This window comes from Medicago sativa, chromosome 4 (genome assembly GCF_051527215.1).
Source record: "Medicago sativa cultivar Bolivia chromosome 4, Bolivia_mono, whole genome shotgun sequence".
Classification (NCBI taxonomy): Eukaryota; Viridiplantae; Streptophyta; class Magnoliopsida; order Fabales; family Fabaceae; genus Medicago; species Medicago sativa.
This window is the reverse complement of record NC_140752.1, coordinates 89,781,304-89,800,161: the sequence shown is the minus strand read 5'-3', so window position 1 is coordinate 89,800,161 and position 18,858 is coordinate 89,781,304. Positions and strand designations below refer to the sequence as shown.

Below are 18,858 nucleotides of genomic sequence, written 5' to 3'. Positions count from 1 at the left end.
ATGCATGTCAAGAGCTACTGCCACCGGAGTTGACAAGATATGGTAAGCACCTCTTACTGTATATCCATCTTGAATGTCTGGATCCCATTGCCACCTGTCAAGAATATTATCCTGCAGAAAAACACCATCAAGTAATAACCTACACTCCGCTAACATCTCTTCTTCCCACGTCCACAATCTTCTCCTCCAGCTCCAAACTTCTCCCTCGTCCTCCCCACCATTAACACACATTTCCGCCACCGTAGATAATTTATTTGTCGCTAAATCAAACAAACGACTAAACCTTCTACACAAAGGAACATCCCCTAACCATTTATCTAACCAAAAAAACGTATTTTTTCCATCTCCAACCACCTTCGACAACCTCTCCCCAAACCAACCACCAACAGCGCCATCCACCCCATCCCTTATCTTCACTACCTCCCTCCACCAAGAAGAAGCACTCCTGCCCCCTACCTCCAACCTCCCAGCCACCTCCCCATATCTTGCCACCAACACCCTATACCAAAACCCTCCCCTATCCACCAACATCCTCCAACACCATTTTCCTAACAATGCTATATTAAACTCCCTCAACTGCCTCACCCCCAAACCTCCATACTCCTTACCTAAACAAACAGAGCTCCAAGCAATCCAGGAAATTTTCCTGTTATCCTCACACCCTCCCCAAAATAAATTTTTAAATAAAGTTTCAATGGAAGAGATTATACCTGACGGAGCTTTGAAGAAGGAAAGAGCGTAGACAGGAAGCGAGGTCAGGACAGACTTGAGAAGAATCAAACGGCCCCCAAATGATAGAAAACGACTCTGCCACTTAGACAGTCTAGTTTTAATGGTAGACATCATAGGTTCCCAAAAAGCCAACCTTCGAGGATCCCCACCAATTGAAAGACCAAGATACAGAAACGGGATTTTACCCACTTTACAATTTAAAATAGAAGCTGCCTCAGTCAACCACGAATTCCCAACATTAAGGCCAACCAATAAACTCTTATGAAAATTTACTTTTAAACCTGACATTTCAGCAAACAGAGTCAACACCGCTCTTAACGCTCGAACATTAGCCCAACTCTTAGTACCCAGCAGTAACGTATCATCAGCAAACTGCAAATGGGAAACCACCACCGGGTTTGAAGCGCCAACCTCATACCCCTTGAACAAATTATTTTCCACAACCGACTTCATCATAACATTTAACCCTTCGGCTGCTAAAAGAAAAAGGAAAGGAGAGAGAGGATCCCCTTGTCTAAGACCCCTTTGCAGAGGAAACTCATCTGTAGGGCTTCCATTCACCAAAATTGAAGCAGTTGCAGTTGTCACACATTCTTTAATCCATTTTCTCCAAAGTACCGGGAAAGCCATTTTGTTCATTACCACATCCAAATACCCCCAATCCACCGAATCATAAGCTTTTTCAAAATCCACTTTAAACAGTAACAACTCCTTCTTTGTCTTGCGAGCCTCATCAACCACTTCATTAGCAATCAAAACACCATCCAAAATCTGACGATCCTTGACAAATGCTGACTGAGTCTCTGAAATCAAACCACCAATAACCATACGTAACCTATTAGCTAGCACTTTGGATAAAATTTTATAAATAGACCCCACCAAAGAAATTGGTCTGAAATCATTCAATCTCTGCGGACTATCAACTTTCGGAATAAGGGCGATGAATGTAGAATTGATACCTCGAGTCAACTTGCCATTTCGGTGAAAATCAGCTAAAAAACGCATCACATCACATTTCAAGACCTCCCAAAAATCCTTTATAAAACCAAAAGTGACCCCATCAGGCCCGGGACTCTTAAAGCTATCACAGTCCCACACTGCAACTTTAACCTCTTGTTCAGAAAACGGCTTTATTAGACCACCTCCTTCAGCAAAAGATAAAGTCTTAAAGGATAAATTTTGCGCCCCTGGTCTTGTAACATTTGGATTCGCAAAATGGTTTTTAAAATGAGTAAGAACCGCTTCCCGAATAGGCTGCACACCTTCCACAAAATTACCATTCACCATGAGCGAAACAATTGCATTCCTTCGGCGCCGACTAGACATAGCGGAATGAAAGTACTTAGAATTTGCGTCACCCTCCTTTAACCACTGGATTCTAGACTGTTGCCAACTTATGCTAGCACTGACACGTGATAGAGAATGAATTTCGTGTGTTATTCCCCTCATCTCTTCTACTTCACCTGGCGATAAAACTCTATCTTCTGCAACTTCATCTAATTCGGACAACCGACTTTTCAAAACCTCAATTTTGCCTGGAATATTTCTCACATGTAACGAATGCCATTCCTTCAGAGCTGTCTTTATCAATTTTAATTTCTCCCGAAGCACATAACCACCCCATCCTGTGATTTCAATAGCGTTCCATTTTTCCAACACAAACTGCTTATATCCTGGTAAATCTTGCCAACATCTCAACATTCTATTCGGTCGGGGACCCCAATTTTCCTCATCAACAGACAATTGAAGAGGACAGTGATCAGAAAGACCCCGAAGAAGAGCCACCTGAATGCATTGGGGCCATTGCAGACACCAATCTTCAGAGAGCAAGAACCGATCTATACGACTCATCGAAGTACCATCACCTTTATACCATGTAAACCGCCGGCCACACAAAGGCAAATCAATCAACCCATTACTGTCAATGAAATGATTAAAATCAGAGGACGTCTGCGATACGCCCACAACCCTAGAAGACCGTCTTTCTTCCACATTACGAATTGCGTTAAAATCCCCACAAACACAAACCTTCTCACCCCTCAACAACTGCAATTTTTCTGACAAAGATACCCATAACTGCTGTTTTTCCATATAGTCGCAAGGAGCATAAATATTAAATAAATAGAACACCTCATTTGTCTTTAAAAATTTACCATGAATTATGAGCACATGTTCCTGGCTAACCGACGACCAAACCTCCACTTCCATAGTATCCCATAAAATTAACAATCCACCCGAGGCCCCCCTCGACGGCCGATAAGAATAAGCATGCTTCACATCACCCCACAACGACAAACATAAATTATCATCACAACTTACTAATTTTGTCTCTTGTAAACATAAAATGAAAGGCTTTTTATCCACCACCAATTGCTTCACTTCCTTCCTTTTTTCAAAACTCCCTAAACCCCGTACATTCCATGAAACCAATTTCATCAAAAACTCCCATCACGCACACCCGGACCACCACAACACCTCCCCTACACATCCTCCTCCCCTTCGCCCCTACCAACATCCACCGGAGTCAAAATTGGCCCGACACCCACAACTTTAGGCCAAGACAATATGGTAAATTTATTATGATTATTACCACTAAAAGAAAGTCCGATAGTTTTCCCAATACCCTGAATATCTTCCTCCTTTGCCTCTTCATTCCCCCGTAAAACCACCCAATTTGTCCAGTCATTAGTAACTGAAGCCACTGAAGCTGAATGAGAGCTTGAAATGTCAGTTGATTCTTCTACCGATCGAATAACTTTCTCCCTTAGACGTCTTCGAGCATTGATTTTTTTATTCAAATCTTTCATTGCCTTAAAACCACATAACGCCTTTACCGCCTCTTCTCTATCCTTACTTGGTAACCTTGCAACCTTCTTCAAAGTAACCACCGGATGTCTAAGAGCACCTCCTACCTTTTTCTTCGTAGCTATCTTCCTCCGACTTGTACCCGTCCGGTTTGATTCCTTCCCTACCTTTCGCAATTGTTTATTTTTAGATGATATGAGCCCAACGTCATTTTTTTGAATATTCCGGAGCCACTCAACACTCCACGGTCCAGAGCCTACCGACCTCTGCTCCTTCACATAACTTCTGGAAACAATGTTACCTCCTTTTTGATGAACCACAGCACCGCCAATATTGTTTGAAGCAGCTGCGTGAATTGATAAAACAGCTGCGGAAGTTGAAGCTTCCTTCTCGGCTGTCTCTACAGCACCCTCACCGCCATCATTGTTTGAATCAGCTGCGTGAGGTGATGGAACAGCTGTGTGAGGTGATGCATCCTTCTCGGCTGTCTCTACAGCACCCTTGTCCACTATCGGCCTCTCCATCACCATATGCATAACGGAGCTGCCTGTGTGCACACGCTCCAGCTGTTGTTCGTAGAGAGCTGCCAATTTGTTAACATATATTGGGCTGTCATTTTGTCTCTCCAAAACAGTAGCATTATGTTGTCTGTCAACGGACGCTGCAATGTCCAAATCCTCCAAGACCTTTCCCTCCACCTCCTTACACATAATATCATCAGATTGCACCAATTCGTTCACAATTTTATCCGTCAAACAGTCGACATTATTTTCAATGTTGAACCTATCATCTGCAATATCATTCCTTTGAGAGGAGGTATCTGAATTCTCCTCTTCATCATACAAACAAACGTCGTCACCAATATTGAAACCGTATTCTTCAATAACTTTAATTTCCACCTGCAACCCGTCAACAATAATTATTTCTGACGTATCTATCACCGGTAAAAATGAAGTTGCTATCATGACTCGTGCGTAATCAAAACGTTCTCTATTCAACGAGCAATTGTCTGTTTTCAAAAACCTTCCACTATCCAACACACATAATTTGAAAAAATCCTCATTCCAAGCATGTAATGGAATTCCATACAAACGAACCCACGTTCCACTCTGAAAGGGCAGCACTTCTTTTGACCATCCAACCAAAGAAGAAAAAATCAAATCAAAAAAGGGTTTTGCTGATTGCACAACGTCAGACACATTACTGACGTTCGTCGAATGTACAAACACCTTATCAGCTCCAAGTGGTATGATCTCAACATCTTTAAATCCGGCGTCAACCAATCTATTTTGGATCAAAGGTATTGGCGCCCCCTCTTTCACCGTTCCAATCAAACCACGTGTTGCCCACCTAAGATCCTCTTCACAAGACCTATACTTCCGAACCAACCTTTTCTGACCATTCAACATGCCCGTGCGTGCATTCCTACCCGTTTCACCGATACCCCGAACAGCCGGCTTCTCCACACCCTCTACGCCCCCTCCCTTCTTCTTCGAATTTCCCACCCTCACCAGCACCGACCCCACCCTCACACCACCCTCACCGACCTCCTCCTTCTTCTTCTCACCTTCAACCCTACCAAGAAACCCGTCCTTACTTTTTTTCTCCCTCAGCCTCCTTCTCCCTCTCCTTAACCACCTCCCCTCCGCTCTCACCACCCATCTTACCTCCTACACCCTCACTCTCCCTCACCACAACAGCCTGCCTCTCCCTCTTCCTATCAAACCTAGCAAGCACAACACGTACACGGTATTGCCCAAAGCAAACATTATTTAACGCTTTCAACAACTTGTCAACATCTCGCACCTTAGCAAAACGCACAAAACCATACACCTCACCATTCTTATTTCTATTATTAGCAACAAAATCATCCTCCAAAATTCCACATACTTCAAAACCCTTTCTTAAGAAAAAAGTATTAGCTTGAGGAGGAAACTGAGTTATATAAAAAGTTACGAACCGTTTAAGATTGGTTGATGTGTCAATTCTGCCAGTTGTCTTTTCCCCACCACCTAGCTGCTGTTCACGATCAGACATCACCAATTCCTTACCCCGCACATGCCCCTCAGTACGTCGCATTATATGTTGTTGCTGCCAGCGTGAATGATCAGTAACCGCTCCCCAATCATCATCCAAATCGCAATCTGCCCATCGCCTCACCCCTCTGTCCGAGTACTCCGAATCCGTATCAAAGTCCCCGTCATAGTAGACCCCTCGAGATGAAAACCTAACCCTATCCTGCCGAAGCTTGAGGTCGTTCCCATTCCGAAACCGCTGACCTGCATGAACCCTGTCCTGACCTTGAAAAACCTGTCGCAGTGCTTTCCTCCGTCGCGGTCTCACGTCAATCCAATCTCCCTCAAACCCACCCCTTTGTGGCACCCTGCCTGGAACCCTATCCCCCCCGATGTTTCTCACTTCCGGCAAAGCATACCGGCGCGGTGATCCGTGGCGGAGCCAATGACCATCGCGGTTCTCTCGCACATCCCCTCTCATCACTCGGAGCTCAGTAACATTTCACTTAAAATAATAAACAAGTTTGATAACAATTTTTTCTTATATATAGCGTTTTTTTTTTCTTTCTGAAAGATTATATCTTATTTTATCCGTGTTATCTTAATTGAAAACAAACAATTCTAACAATAAAATTGTTTATTTTCTACTGTTTTGTTAGGATAGACAATCTATATTTTGGACCTTTTCTATTAACGTTTAATTTGTATTGTAAATGCTAAGATGAGGACATTCTATATTAAAAGAGTCATGTTAACTTGTCTCCTTAGGACAAGTTAAAACTTAAAAAAGGAATAATTCAATAAAGACATAAGTTAAAAAGAAAAAAAATTAAAGCTTTTAAAATTAAGAATACACAAGACACAAGTTAAAAAGAAAAAAATTAAAGCTTTTAAAAGTAAGAATACACAATTTTGAAGATTTTAATTTTATTTTTGATTTATGAACTTGTGCCCTTAAGGACAAGTTAACATTCCCCTAATTAAAATTATTAACTTAGGTGAGAGTAACAGGTTGTACAGAAGGTCATTTGCACAGGTCCATCACTGAACCCTTATTTTTTGGGTCCATATTAGGGACTCCGTTTTCTTTCATATCAAAATAAATATTCATGGTACTCGTGGTTGAGTGCTAGTCTTACTTAAACACAAATATAAATAAAATATATTTAAGCACACTCACATGAATAGAGCAAAATAAATGAGAAAGAATTTAGTCAAATCATTCAATTATTTTTCTTTTAATTTTTTTTTTATTCATGTGTGTGTACCTAACCGTTTTTTATTTGTGTTTGTGACTATTTAAGTATTTCTCCGTAGTTGAAATCTATCAAATACGTTTGAAATATATAACTTTACTTGTAGGGGAGTGGTCAGGATTGAGTAAATCCCTATTTTACTCCTTGAAATCGTAAGTGACTGGTGAATTTAGTTCATCAAATTTGTGAATTGCTAGCAATTTAAGCTCTTAAATTTTTAACCGATGAAAATTTACACCACAATTCATGTTTGTCTTGATGAAGCAAGACACTAGATCTTTCAATTATTTTGATTGATAGTATTGATAGAACTACAATTATCTTTACACTTATGATTCGAACTCACTTTCACCCCAGTAAATGACCAGTTAGAGCTCAATGACAACAATATATACCAAACAATTTGAATATACTCCCTCCGTCCCATAATAATTGAGCATTTTGTAAAAAAATATTGTCCTAAAATAACTGATTCATTTCACTTTTCAATCCAATATTAATTATTATTTTTTTCTTCTAATTATAACTCTAATTAATACTACTTTCATCACTCTCAATTCAATATATTCCACTTTGCAGTTATGATAGTGGAGATGCACCAATACATACCAAGAGCACTTAAAACCATTTTTCTCTCTCTTTCTTTTATACTCCCTCCGTTTCAAAATAAGTGTCGTTTTAGGCTTTGACACACATATTAAGAAATAGAATGAAATAATCATTGGATATAACGCTTTTACTAAACTGTCCTTATTTTATTAGAAAAAGACAAACTTAAAGTTGCATTGAAAATTGTGTGAGAGAAAAGTTTGAGAGGGTAAGTTGGAAGAAAAAAATTAAAGTTGTATTGGAAATGTAAAGCGACATTCATTTTGAAACAAATTTTTTTGGATAAAGTGACACTCATTTTGAAACGGAGGGAGTACATTTTTTTTAAGGGTCATGTTAACTTGTGCCCTAAGGGCACAAGTTAAGGAACTTAAAATAGAATTAAGTAATAAATTTTAGGTTGAAAAGATAACTTTTGAAACTTTCAAAATATTAAATGCACAATTTCCAAGAAAAAACTTCTACTTTTGGTTCCTTAACTTATGCCTCAAGGGCACAAGTTAACATTTTCCTTTTTTTAATATGTGTGAAATGAACGAATGACTCCGTTAGGGGCGCAGAGAGTATAAGATATTTTGATGGAGAGACAAAATTGATTGACATCCTTCAATTTAAGAGATCAACTAAAATAAGACTCGTGCAACGCGGCTCCAATTTTTTTTGACATAATATATAAAACGAAAACAATAATCATCAACACTAAAAATACTATGAACAATTTTACCAAGACATAAAAATTGTGTTGGGGAACCCAAGATGTTACTCCCTTCGTCTTTATATCTAAGCATCTTTTTGATTAAAAATTTGTCTTTAAATATAAACCTCTTTTTAAATTACTAGAAGCATTTATTATTATTTTTCCTAAACATACCCTACTACTAACTTGTCTTAAAATATAAAAAGTCAAATTTAATACACATACAAACAAATGACAATTTGATAATATTAACACACAAAATAGACGCATTAATTTGCTTGACAACTTTTCTTAAGAAATGTAAAAAATGCAAAGGATGTTTACATAAAAAGACATAGGAAGTACATTTTAAAAATCCAGGATTTTTAATTAATTTTTTTCCCGGTGATAGCTGGATTTCATATAGGAATTAAGATCACTACAAAGTTAAGAATGTTTTCATGACAATTATTTCATAAACATGCGGTAAATTCAATGCTTGGAAATACATCCTCCGATCACACTATTATAAGTAAAAACTTACATTATAGACCATATAGATCATTTATTGAATGAATTTAAAATGTTGATTTTTTTATAACAATGACCGAAGGAGGGTGTACATAGAAAAAATAAAATTAATTTGGGAGATTATGTAACAATATTAAACTCTATTTACAATCTTCTAGTCGTAGATTGTCGATTAACTCGTATCAAACAAACCAAACCGCAATATTGAAGCTTTCAATCTTTCTATGTTTGACAAGCAAAATTGAATACTCATGATCGACTCCAGCTCTTTTTTTTTTTTGAAAGATCGACTCTAGCTCTTTATTTACTCGCATCCTCAAAGCTAAATATTTGTGGTATTTCATGTGACGACACTTGTTTAACCTATGATCAGATGGTGGAGACACATTTACATTTTTCTTATTGGCTTATATAAGAATAGTACTCATTTGGACACAAGCACAAATAAAAATATTTGGACAAATCTTGTTCAGAAAAAGTATTTGGACAAACACTCAACTAATTTTCTTTTTTAAAAAAAGAATAAAATTAAATGATGTTAATTGATGTGATTAAATTATTTTTTGTTTAATTTATTTTATTTGATGTGAGCATAACAAAATATTTTTTATTTGGGATTTGTTCATAGAAGACTTGCTCTATATATCAAGCCTAAACAAAAATTAATGAATAGATAAAACAAGGCAAAAACAGTCGTACAAAATTGAAAGTAGACCATAATGGTATATACCATTGCCCAATTAGAATGTGCCACGTGGCACACCCTTTAAAAAAATATATCAAATAAAACATTTATAAAGTAACATTTGTATCTTAATGGTACACAAGTGGTATCCGACAATAAAACCATACATTAAGGTAATTAAACTTTGATCACAAAATGCAACGACAGGACAAGATAAACTTGAACAAACAAAAAACATAGGACCTGGTGATACTAATAAAAGTTCCAACTAATTAACAAAAACACATGACAGAGACCACCTGCATGATAGATCCAAACAAAGACCAATCCTTAAGAAACATCAAGCAATTCTTCTAGTTATTACCATAGACTCCAATCCTGTCCATAATGTTGGCCACAGTCTCTTTGCTTTCTCTAAGAACTTTCACACTCCTGCTTAAACTTTGTCTCTTACCAGAAATAGATGGAGACTCCTCAAGCAGCCTCTCAACACTGCCACCAAGTTCATTACAAATCTCCTTCTGCAGATCATTGTTAATCAGTTCATTGATGCTTAGCATCAAATGCAAAGCAATACTATCAATGAGCCTCCTCAGCACAATCTTCCAATAGGCAATTAATCTTGCCTTCAAGTCAAAGGCCTGATTCAACACATTGATCGGATACTCTATCAGATGATTAACTTTAATGTTACCAACTCCTTCAAGCTTCACAGTACTTGAACATCGATCATCATCCAAAACTTTTTTCAAAAATGCTTCTTGATAAGACATCAGCTCGTTATATTCCTGCAAGTACTCCGGATTGCAAGTGTAATCCGTGTGCTTCTCCATATCAACAGCTTGCATCACATGTTGAATGGAATTGCTCTTCTTCTTAGCAATAACGTGCTCCACAGCTCTACGAGTAGCAACCTGCAACTGGTAATAGTTTGCAGAGTGGCGATTCATGACCGAGATAACAACCCTTTCCAAATAGCTCCACACATTGTCAACAAAATTAGTTGGCATATGAGAAATGCCCTTCACTTTTCTCTGAAGTAATGTTAGAAAAGCAGTTCTTGGCATGAAATTTGGAAGACCAATTAACTTAGCTTCCTCAAGGACTACGATCTCTTCCATTAGGAAATCCTTTGTGGAATCACTTTCAGCACAGTTTTGAAGATCACTTGCATATGAATTCAACCTCTCCACTAACCGAGCAGTACAATGCATTTGTTTATCATCAGGGTATTCTTCAAATTCTCCCATTAGAAGAATCTTTCTCAGAGAATCTCTTGACAGAGAAACAATATGCAGAAAAGCAGACATAGCATCAGCCAATGAAGTCAAATTGGCAGGCAAAGTCTTCAACTCATGTACACTATTATAAAGCTTCTCATTGATCTTCTTAATTATCTCAGGCAAAGTTTTTGAAATAATCATAGCTTGCACATGAACAAGCTTCTGAGCCAAAACAGGAATACCAACAATGGATTTGTCAATCTTAGAAAGAAGTGAGTGAGACTCAAACAACTTCTGTTCTTCATTTCTTGCTTCTTCATAGGATTCCTCCCCAATGCGATTTCTCACACAAACATAGCCCAAACCAATGTTAACATCATCAGCAGTTACTTTCTCCAACAAACCTTCAGGTGATTTATCAGCCTTTGTTACAACAGCTAATGTCCTCAAACCAGTTTTATCAACTATCTGTGACATCCTAATAGACTCACAAGTACTAAAATCGACAGTAGCAGAAAGAACATTGAGGATAATGCTCTCTTCAGGAGTTATATACTCCATGATAATATCCTTAATCTGATCATAAATGTTATCAGGTTGACCATGTACAGGAACACGAGTTATACCTGGAAGATCAACCATTGTAAGGTCAGGAACACCATTCTTCTTCACAATCAAAGTCAGTGGAGTGTTTGAAATCCCTTTGGCAGTTCCAGCAAGCACTTCAGTAGCTGTGTTAATAGCATCAGAGACATTTGCTTCATCAGTTAAAACCTGTTTGCCATTATACTCCAATACAAGCTCTGGCTGTGGAAGTAAATGGTTTTGCAGCCTCATAACCAAAGGTACCCTTGTACAAATTCCTTGTCCACGTGGCAAGCTGATACCAGCTAATGATTCAAGGACACTAGACTTTCCAGATGATTGATCTCCAACAACAACAATGGTTGGAAGCTGAATTCCCTCTTTAGCAATGTTGAGACGCCTTAGATTTTCAAGAGCATCAAGCACTGGACGTATCTTCTCATTATAAGAAGATACAATTGGTGCAACAGATAGAGGTTGAGGTTGATCATCAACATCAACATGGACTAATGCAAGTGATGATGATTCATCAAGTTTGTTTGCCTTTGTGGAACTCTTGTTTCCAATTGTCATTTTTAGGACAAGTGATACTGTGATTGGATGCAAATAGTATAGTACGTACTAAACCTTTGGTGAGATTGTGATGAACAAAGACTTAGCTTAAATGCATATTTATAGAAAGGAGAGCCTAAAGGGAAAACGAAATGAAATGATAGATCTGAGGGTAGTTTGGTATCTTGCACAAGGCTTTTCAAAGGGAATCGGAGTTACTTAGCCTTGCAGGTTAGTTGGGACCGACTCTCTTAGTGGGAATGTCACTACTCACTATAATAACTTTCTCTTTACTTTTTTTTCTTTTCTTTTTTGAAAAGCTTACCGCAAAGAAGTGTAGTCTTGGCATATGGGAAAAGGTTTGATGCCAAAGGGAGAAAAAGGAAACTCAGTACAAAATGTGAGAGATTCCTTGTACGTATGATAATTCAATTTGGCAAACAACAAAAGAATATATAAAATAATAATTGTGAGAGATTCCTTGTACGTATGATAACTAGGATTTCCACCCGTGCAACGCACGGGAAAAATGAATATTTTTTGTTATATTGTATATGTTCACTCTAAAAACAATTCATAATACTTATATATAATGTAACTCATGGAAAGTATAAAAATTAGTAGTATGTTTTTTTTTAAGAAAAAAATTAATATGTTGTTACATCAAAATGTCAATCAACAACATATCATTATATCAACTTTCATTCCATTACACAATATTGACGAATAATCATAAAATCACATGGTGAAAACATGATTTGATAAAAAAAAAGTTCTTCTCAAAAATAGATTCAATATCTATTGATGGCTCCAATTGTCACACATGATTTGATCAACTGACAAATTCTAAAGTAGTATGCAATTAACTAATTGTTGACACTATAAAATTTAAAGGGAATAAAGCAAAGCTAAGTAAGAACTATCAAACCATCACACATGATTTGAATTCTCACAAAAATGGGACCTCTTGTCAAAATAATAATAAATAAAATGAATATCATACGAATCAATTCTAGAAGTTTTTTTTCATATTTCCTACAATAGATTACAATGGATAATTAATCAAGAAAAGTCTTTATTTGACATTGCCCTTGAACTTTCTCTCTTATTCACTCTGCTTGTACTTTATCACCCACTTCAATCACCTACACACATAGAATATAGTAAATCAAGTGGAGTGAACCCTAACACACAACAATTTATAGAGATAGGAACATGCCTAGGAAATCAAAAAGCTAGAGAAACCACATTTTGATATTTCAAAATTTCAGGGAAACAAAAATAGATAAGGTATATCATTTCATGAATAAGCTTTTCAATGGTACATGAATATGGTACACTTAAGAGAAAGAGACTACAAAATAGGAATTCAATTGTCGTGAACTTTTCTCAGTATCCACAACCTTATACATTGATGTTACCTTCAATCAAGCAACATGCAGGCAGATATGAGCATTAAAAGAAAACACAAAAATCTGAACAGAGGTCTTCTACTGGAACTCAAACAACCAAACAGACACAAAGTGTGAAAGAAAAAAGTTTTAATGAACAGAGGTCTTCTATAGGAAATACTCGTAAGTTTAGAAATCATTGAAGTTTTAATGACAATGAAAAGAACCAAGTATAAGCAAAATTATATAATATCTCTTTTTGATGTTCGACCAAATTGGATGTGATGCCTTATAAAATCCTTAAAACTACAGCTTGTTAGGACATAAGTTAACTTGTTAGGTGAATAATTTTAGGTGAATAAGTTAGAAAACTGTCATGGGAAAACTAAATTGCCATTTAGCTATGTTTAGACATATACATTATATATCACAAAACCTATAAGCATTAAAACAGTTAAAAAATACAAATGAGTAAAGGTCAAATGATCATGAACGCACCAATGAGTGCAGCCTTTAGCAATTGACATAGAATAGATCAATCATCCCCTTGGTTTTTGATCACAACAATGGTCATAAAGATCGTCTTAAATGCAAGCTCTTAGTATGAAGATCCCTCAATGATCCTATATTCACAAACAAAAGAAAAGCATGAACATCCTTAGTAAAAAGCACCAAGAACAACCATTGATTCCCTTTCTAAGATATCCAAGAATGACCATATTGTGCTTTTCTTTGCAAAAATAAGATAAATTCAACACCAATTCAAAACCAAGTGATCAAAACAACAAAATCTGCATTTCATCAATTGACAAAATCAACAAAATACTAATTACAACAATTTCATCAATTCACAATTTATAGCATACACTAAAAAGTTGCATTTCAAATTTCTAATCAAGAACCGAAACAACATCAATAAACATGAAACAATTATGGTTATTAATAATTATAATCATCAAGATGGTAAAACAATTGAGACTGAGATAAAAGAAGAAGAGAAACTGTAAAACAAATTCAAAAAACTTCACATGAGTTGTAGACGATCCATTCATTTGGAGCTGCCTCATTTTTTCAGTCACACCGATCTGAAAAACAAAATAGGTAAAGTAATTCAATTGACTCTCACTGTTGCTTAATTCTACACTGAATATCCTAATAGATCCTTAATTGCCTCTAACCATCTGACACAATTGTTTCTGAATCCCTTCAGACTGCACAGATAACAGGATGGACAAAATAGCTATTTTAGAACTTACTACATTACACCATGGTGGCAAAAGAATGACCGCTAATCCATCTTATGAACCAATACCATGTTTATAAAACACTAAGACTCTAAGTAGAAAAGATACTAAATAACTAAAACAGAACATGTACCGTAACAATGATAGAAAAAAAATCTTATAACTAATTTTTGTGAGAATCACTTCTAAGACCTACCTATCTTTCTATATGCATTGAAAAGTTATAGTAATTCTCTTTAAGTTGGACTTTTGTTATTTAATAGAGCAGCGTGCACAATGTGCATGCGTGTAACTCAGATGTGTGTACAATTATATTAAATCAAAGAATACCCTTTTATAGAAAAATATCATACAAAGATTATCAAAGAAAAAACCAAAAGAAAGAGTCATATTTAGATTAAATTTGAACTTCAACATTATGCAAATATTTAAATATTTGGCTAAATCTCAATCTCATGAAAATGGTAAAAGATTCTAAACTCAGTGGATTAACTTAATGCAAATCACAAACATTCAAATTAACTTTGTCAGGCCTATAAATACACATGAGTTTCATATAACCAAATTCATATTTGATGGTCTTAATGAGTAAGTTACACATACATGTAAGGTCAGAACATGGTATGTAAATTGTTAATTTTTTTAGGCTTATACCTACTCATCAGTTTCACATGAAAATTTCACATACTCATAATTTTCAAATAGGTTTTAATAAGTCAGTTTCACAGTTGCTAGTAGTCCCGTGAGTTAATGCAGCAAAAACAGCAGAATCAATTTGCAAGGTTTGATCCTTCATTTTTTAAGAAAAACTATGGCAGGGAATAGAGTTTGGCATTATTCATGCAGTGAGGTCAACTTGTTTAGGTCAAATTTAAAAACGCAATTCAAAATAGAGTTAACAATATCCATTATATGCCTTTGAACATTTATAATGCATATTTAGCATAAAGACTTCATTTTTAGAAAACTATAAGCATAGATTTTTTTTTTGGAATCTGAAATAACAAAACTACTCATCGGCCAGAAGTAGCCACACATATATGTAAACTATATAAAATATAGAGTCCAAAAAATTGTTTAACAATAAATTTCAAGCCATGAATAAAAACGATCAGTTTGATACCTTCAGTTTGATTGCATCTCCAATGTCATTTATTTGAACTCTTTCAAACTTGATGCATAAAATCTGTCACCAAACAAAACCAGAGATTAACAATTGAATAAAATCTGTCATCATAATTATTTTACTCAAAATAGCATGCCTTGCATACAGAGAGTAATTGGAACAAAATAATAAACATCTTTAGAAACTAAGAAAGTTGATTTAAAACTCAGTTTCACATGACCGTTTCACATACTCATCAATTTTAAATAGGTTTTAGAAAGTAAGTTTCACAGTGGCTAGTAGTCCCTTGAGTTTGATTAGGGTACTATTCAAACTCAAAAGGATTTAAACTTCGATAGATATAAGATACTTTAGTCATGACAGTCAACTTTAGATAACAATTGATTAATAGTTGAAAAACACTTATAAGCATCCCATCTGCAATCTAATTTACATTAGTTGAAGAAAACAGTTAGCTCCTACCCCATATTCAGTCGTAATAGTACCCTATCAAGGAAACAATACCGATCATTAAAAGTTCAACAATAAGATGCATAGTATGAACTAAAAAAGCTAGACCAAGTAAATTAAGGCACATAGTTTATCAAAAAGCTATTATCTCATGGGAATCTAAACTGAGAAAGTTCAAATGTCAGATAAACAAATGCAAATAGGGTACATCTAAACTTCCACAAATCAATTTTAGAACATGAAAATAGATAAATAGATACATCTTCTGGCTACAAACTTCCACAAATCAATTAAACCACATACCTTTTTATAAGAGAAGGTAAAAACAACTTATATAAGAGAAACAAATTCACATGAAATAGATAAATATATACATACCTCTGGCTTCAGATCATGTCATTATGCTCTCCCAATCTGTTTCACAACAATCCATTAGAACCCTAGTTAATTATGAAAACTTTATAACCAACAAAATTGTAACTTTAAATAGTTTAATACAAATCAAGTGGAAACAAAAGTGAGAAGGAAATGATTCAAACACACATGGAAACTTTATAACCAACAAAATTGTAACTTTTAAATAACAAAATCACTATTATTTCCTCAAACACTTTGTGAGTGCTCAAGTTCACAATAAAAATAAAATAAAATCAAATGATATGTACAAAAATTTGTTAATCTAAACGCTAAAATAAGACAGATTCAACACCAATTCAAGACCAAATGACCAAAACAACAAAATTTGCAGTTCATTAAAATTTTATAAAATCAACAAAATACTAATTATAACAATTTCATCAATTCACAATTTATAGCCTACAATAAAAAAGATGCATTTCAAATTTATAATGATTAAGGTTATTAATGATTATTATCATCACGGAAGTAAAAGTATTGAGACTGAGAAAAAGAAGAAAAGAATCGATGAAACAGATTCAAAAAACATCACCTGAGTTATAGACCATCCATTCATTTGGAGCTGCCTCATTTTTTCAGTGGTATCATTCTGAAAAACAAACCAGAGAGAGTGTAAGAGAATAGTTCTATAGTCTGCAAAAACAAAACCGAAAATGGAATTGGAATTCTTACCTCCGCCGTTGTCGTGTGCTTCTTTGTAAATTCGAATATGTTCTGACTCCGATTGATTTCCTATTCAGAGTTGCATTTGGCTTGTGGTTGATATATGAATCCGAAACAGTTGAAATCAAGGGGGATATTGATTTCTGATTTGAGAATGAAGAAACAAATAAAGAAAAGAGGAGAGAAGATGAAAAAGAGAGTGAGAAATTGAAAGGTGAGGATTTTGAATTTTGAATTGAGTGAAGTTTGTGTTCTAATTGAATTGAATTCTGAACAAAAGTTGTTGTTGTTTGGTTGGGTGGCACAGAGGTGGTGTAATTGGATTTGTCTTGAAGCTGAAAATTTGTTCAGAATGAAGGTTTGCATTCACCTTTTGAGCGAGAGAGATGGAAAGCTTTGCCTTTTCTGTTGTGTTGCATTAAATGATTCTGAAAAGAGGTGGGCCTAACATTGAGTTTGAGTGTTGGACTTAGCAAACATGGGCCTCAACTTAAACTGGATTTTTGTTGTTTTGCTGGAAATAGGCCCGATAGCAACCTTTTTTGCAGGAAAATCTACTTATTCAAATTTGAGTACCATAAATTGAAATTTGATGAATTAAAAAATGTGAAATAATATGGATTACATGCTTTCTGCTCCTAGTTACTATTTTTGATGATAAAATGAGACTTTAAGAAGTGATGATTTGGCATAGGTAGCTTAGAATTGTGACACATTGGATTGGAGGTCTAAAACATGCTTCATGTTTGTATATGATTAAAATTAAGATTAAGATTAAGATTAAGATTAAGATTAAGATTAAGATTAAGATTCAATTTGGCAAACAACAAAAGAATATATAAAATAATAATCAGTACAAAAGTAGAAGAAAAAGAAAGCTATAATATTCTATCAATTCACTAATATATAAATATTTTTTAATGTTTATTTTATAATTCTTTAAATATTCCTCTATCTCTAATTATTTGACCATCCTCGTATGATATATTTTTCTAATTACATATTTCACATGTTTTTTCTATACATGTTCAAATCATTTAAGTTTAGCTTATACCATTTGTAATGATTCTCAAAATTGAGAATGAAATAAAATTGACAAATGTAATTGGATTATTAATTCAATGGTAAAATTGATATTTGAGAACTCAATTAAAATTGATGTTCTTGGTACATAGAAACATTAAAGAAAATATAGAAGAAGATTAAGTCATAAGACTAAACCATTACTCTACTAGAGAGTATCAAAGGGAGAGAGAGGAGAGACTTTCATCATTTTTCTTCCTACCCTTCTTTCTAATTATTGCTCCCTTCTATAGAAGGTTAAGCAGATATTTTCTTGTGAGAATTACCCCTTAATTGTTGAATCAAGTGACACATGTCTCTTTTCTCTAATGAATTGTTGATTACACTTTGATGATTGAGCTTTGTTTATATTTGGATCATAAACACCATCATTAGTATTATAGGTGCTACCACAACTATATCTATAATATTGTCATTTCTAATTCTTTTTCTTTTAGTCTTACTACACATCCAACACAACATCATAATCTTTGTTACATTTGAAGACAGTCTATCATATCATATTTTAAGAGTCTTTATGAGTCATTCTGTGAGTCTTTGTGTGAGTTTTTGGTTGTTTTAGTTGAGAGAAGTACAATTAATATTATTTATTAATATATTATATAATATATGTTATTGATATATTATATACTATATATTATACATAGTATTGGGCCATTGAATAGGAGGACAATTTGACTAAATTAGATGCACGTGATTGTTGGATTTTGTGGAAGAATTGCAATTGAAAATAATTGTGGAGACAAGTGGCACACAACAAGTGGTGGAGGATAATACAATGGGTGTGGTTATCATGCATAAGCCATAACTTATGC

At 35.1% G+C, this 18,858-nt stretch overlaps 1 long non-coding RNA gene and 1 pseudogene across 2 annotated transcripts; both read right to left on the bottom strand.

Annotated features, from left to right (window-relative positions):
- Window positions 1-9,401: 9,401 nt before the first annotated feature.
- Window positions 9,402-11,762, bottom strand: LOC146933520 (dynamin-related protein 4C pseudogene; annotated as a pseudogene). The gene has a single exon (XR_015007495.1). The product of XR_015007495.1 is annotated as a dynamin-related protein 4C pseudogene (transcript).
- Window positions 11,763-12,513: 751 nt separating this feature from the next.
- LOC146933519 (uncharacterized) lies at window positions 12,514-17,725 on the bottom strand. Its single transcript, XR_015007493.1, has 7 exons — window positions 16,970-17,725; window positions 16,830-16,886; window positions 16,259-16,294; window positions 15,428-15,490; window positions 14,089-14,145; window positions 13,559-13,683; window positions 12,514-12,814 (listed from the first exon to the last, which is right to left on the bottom strand). It is a non-coding gene; the product is annotated as an uncharacterized LOC146933519 (long non-coding RNA).
- Window positions 17,726-18,858: the final 1,133 nt, after the last annotated feature.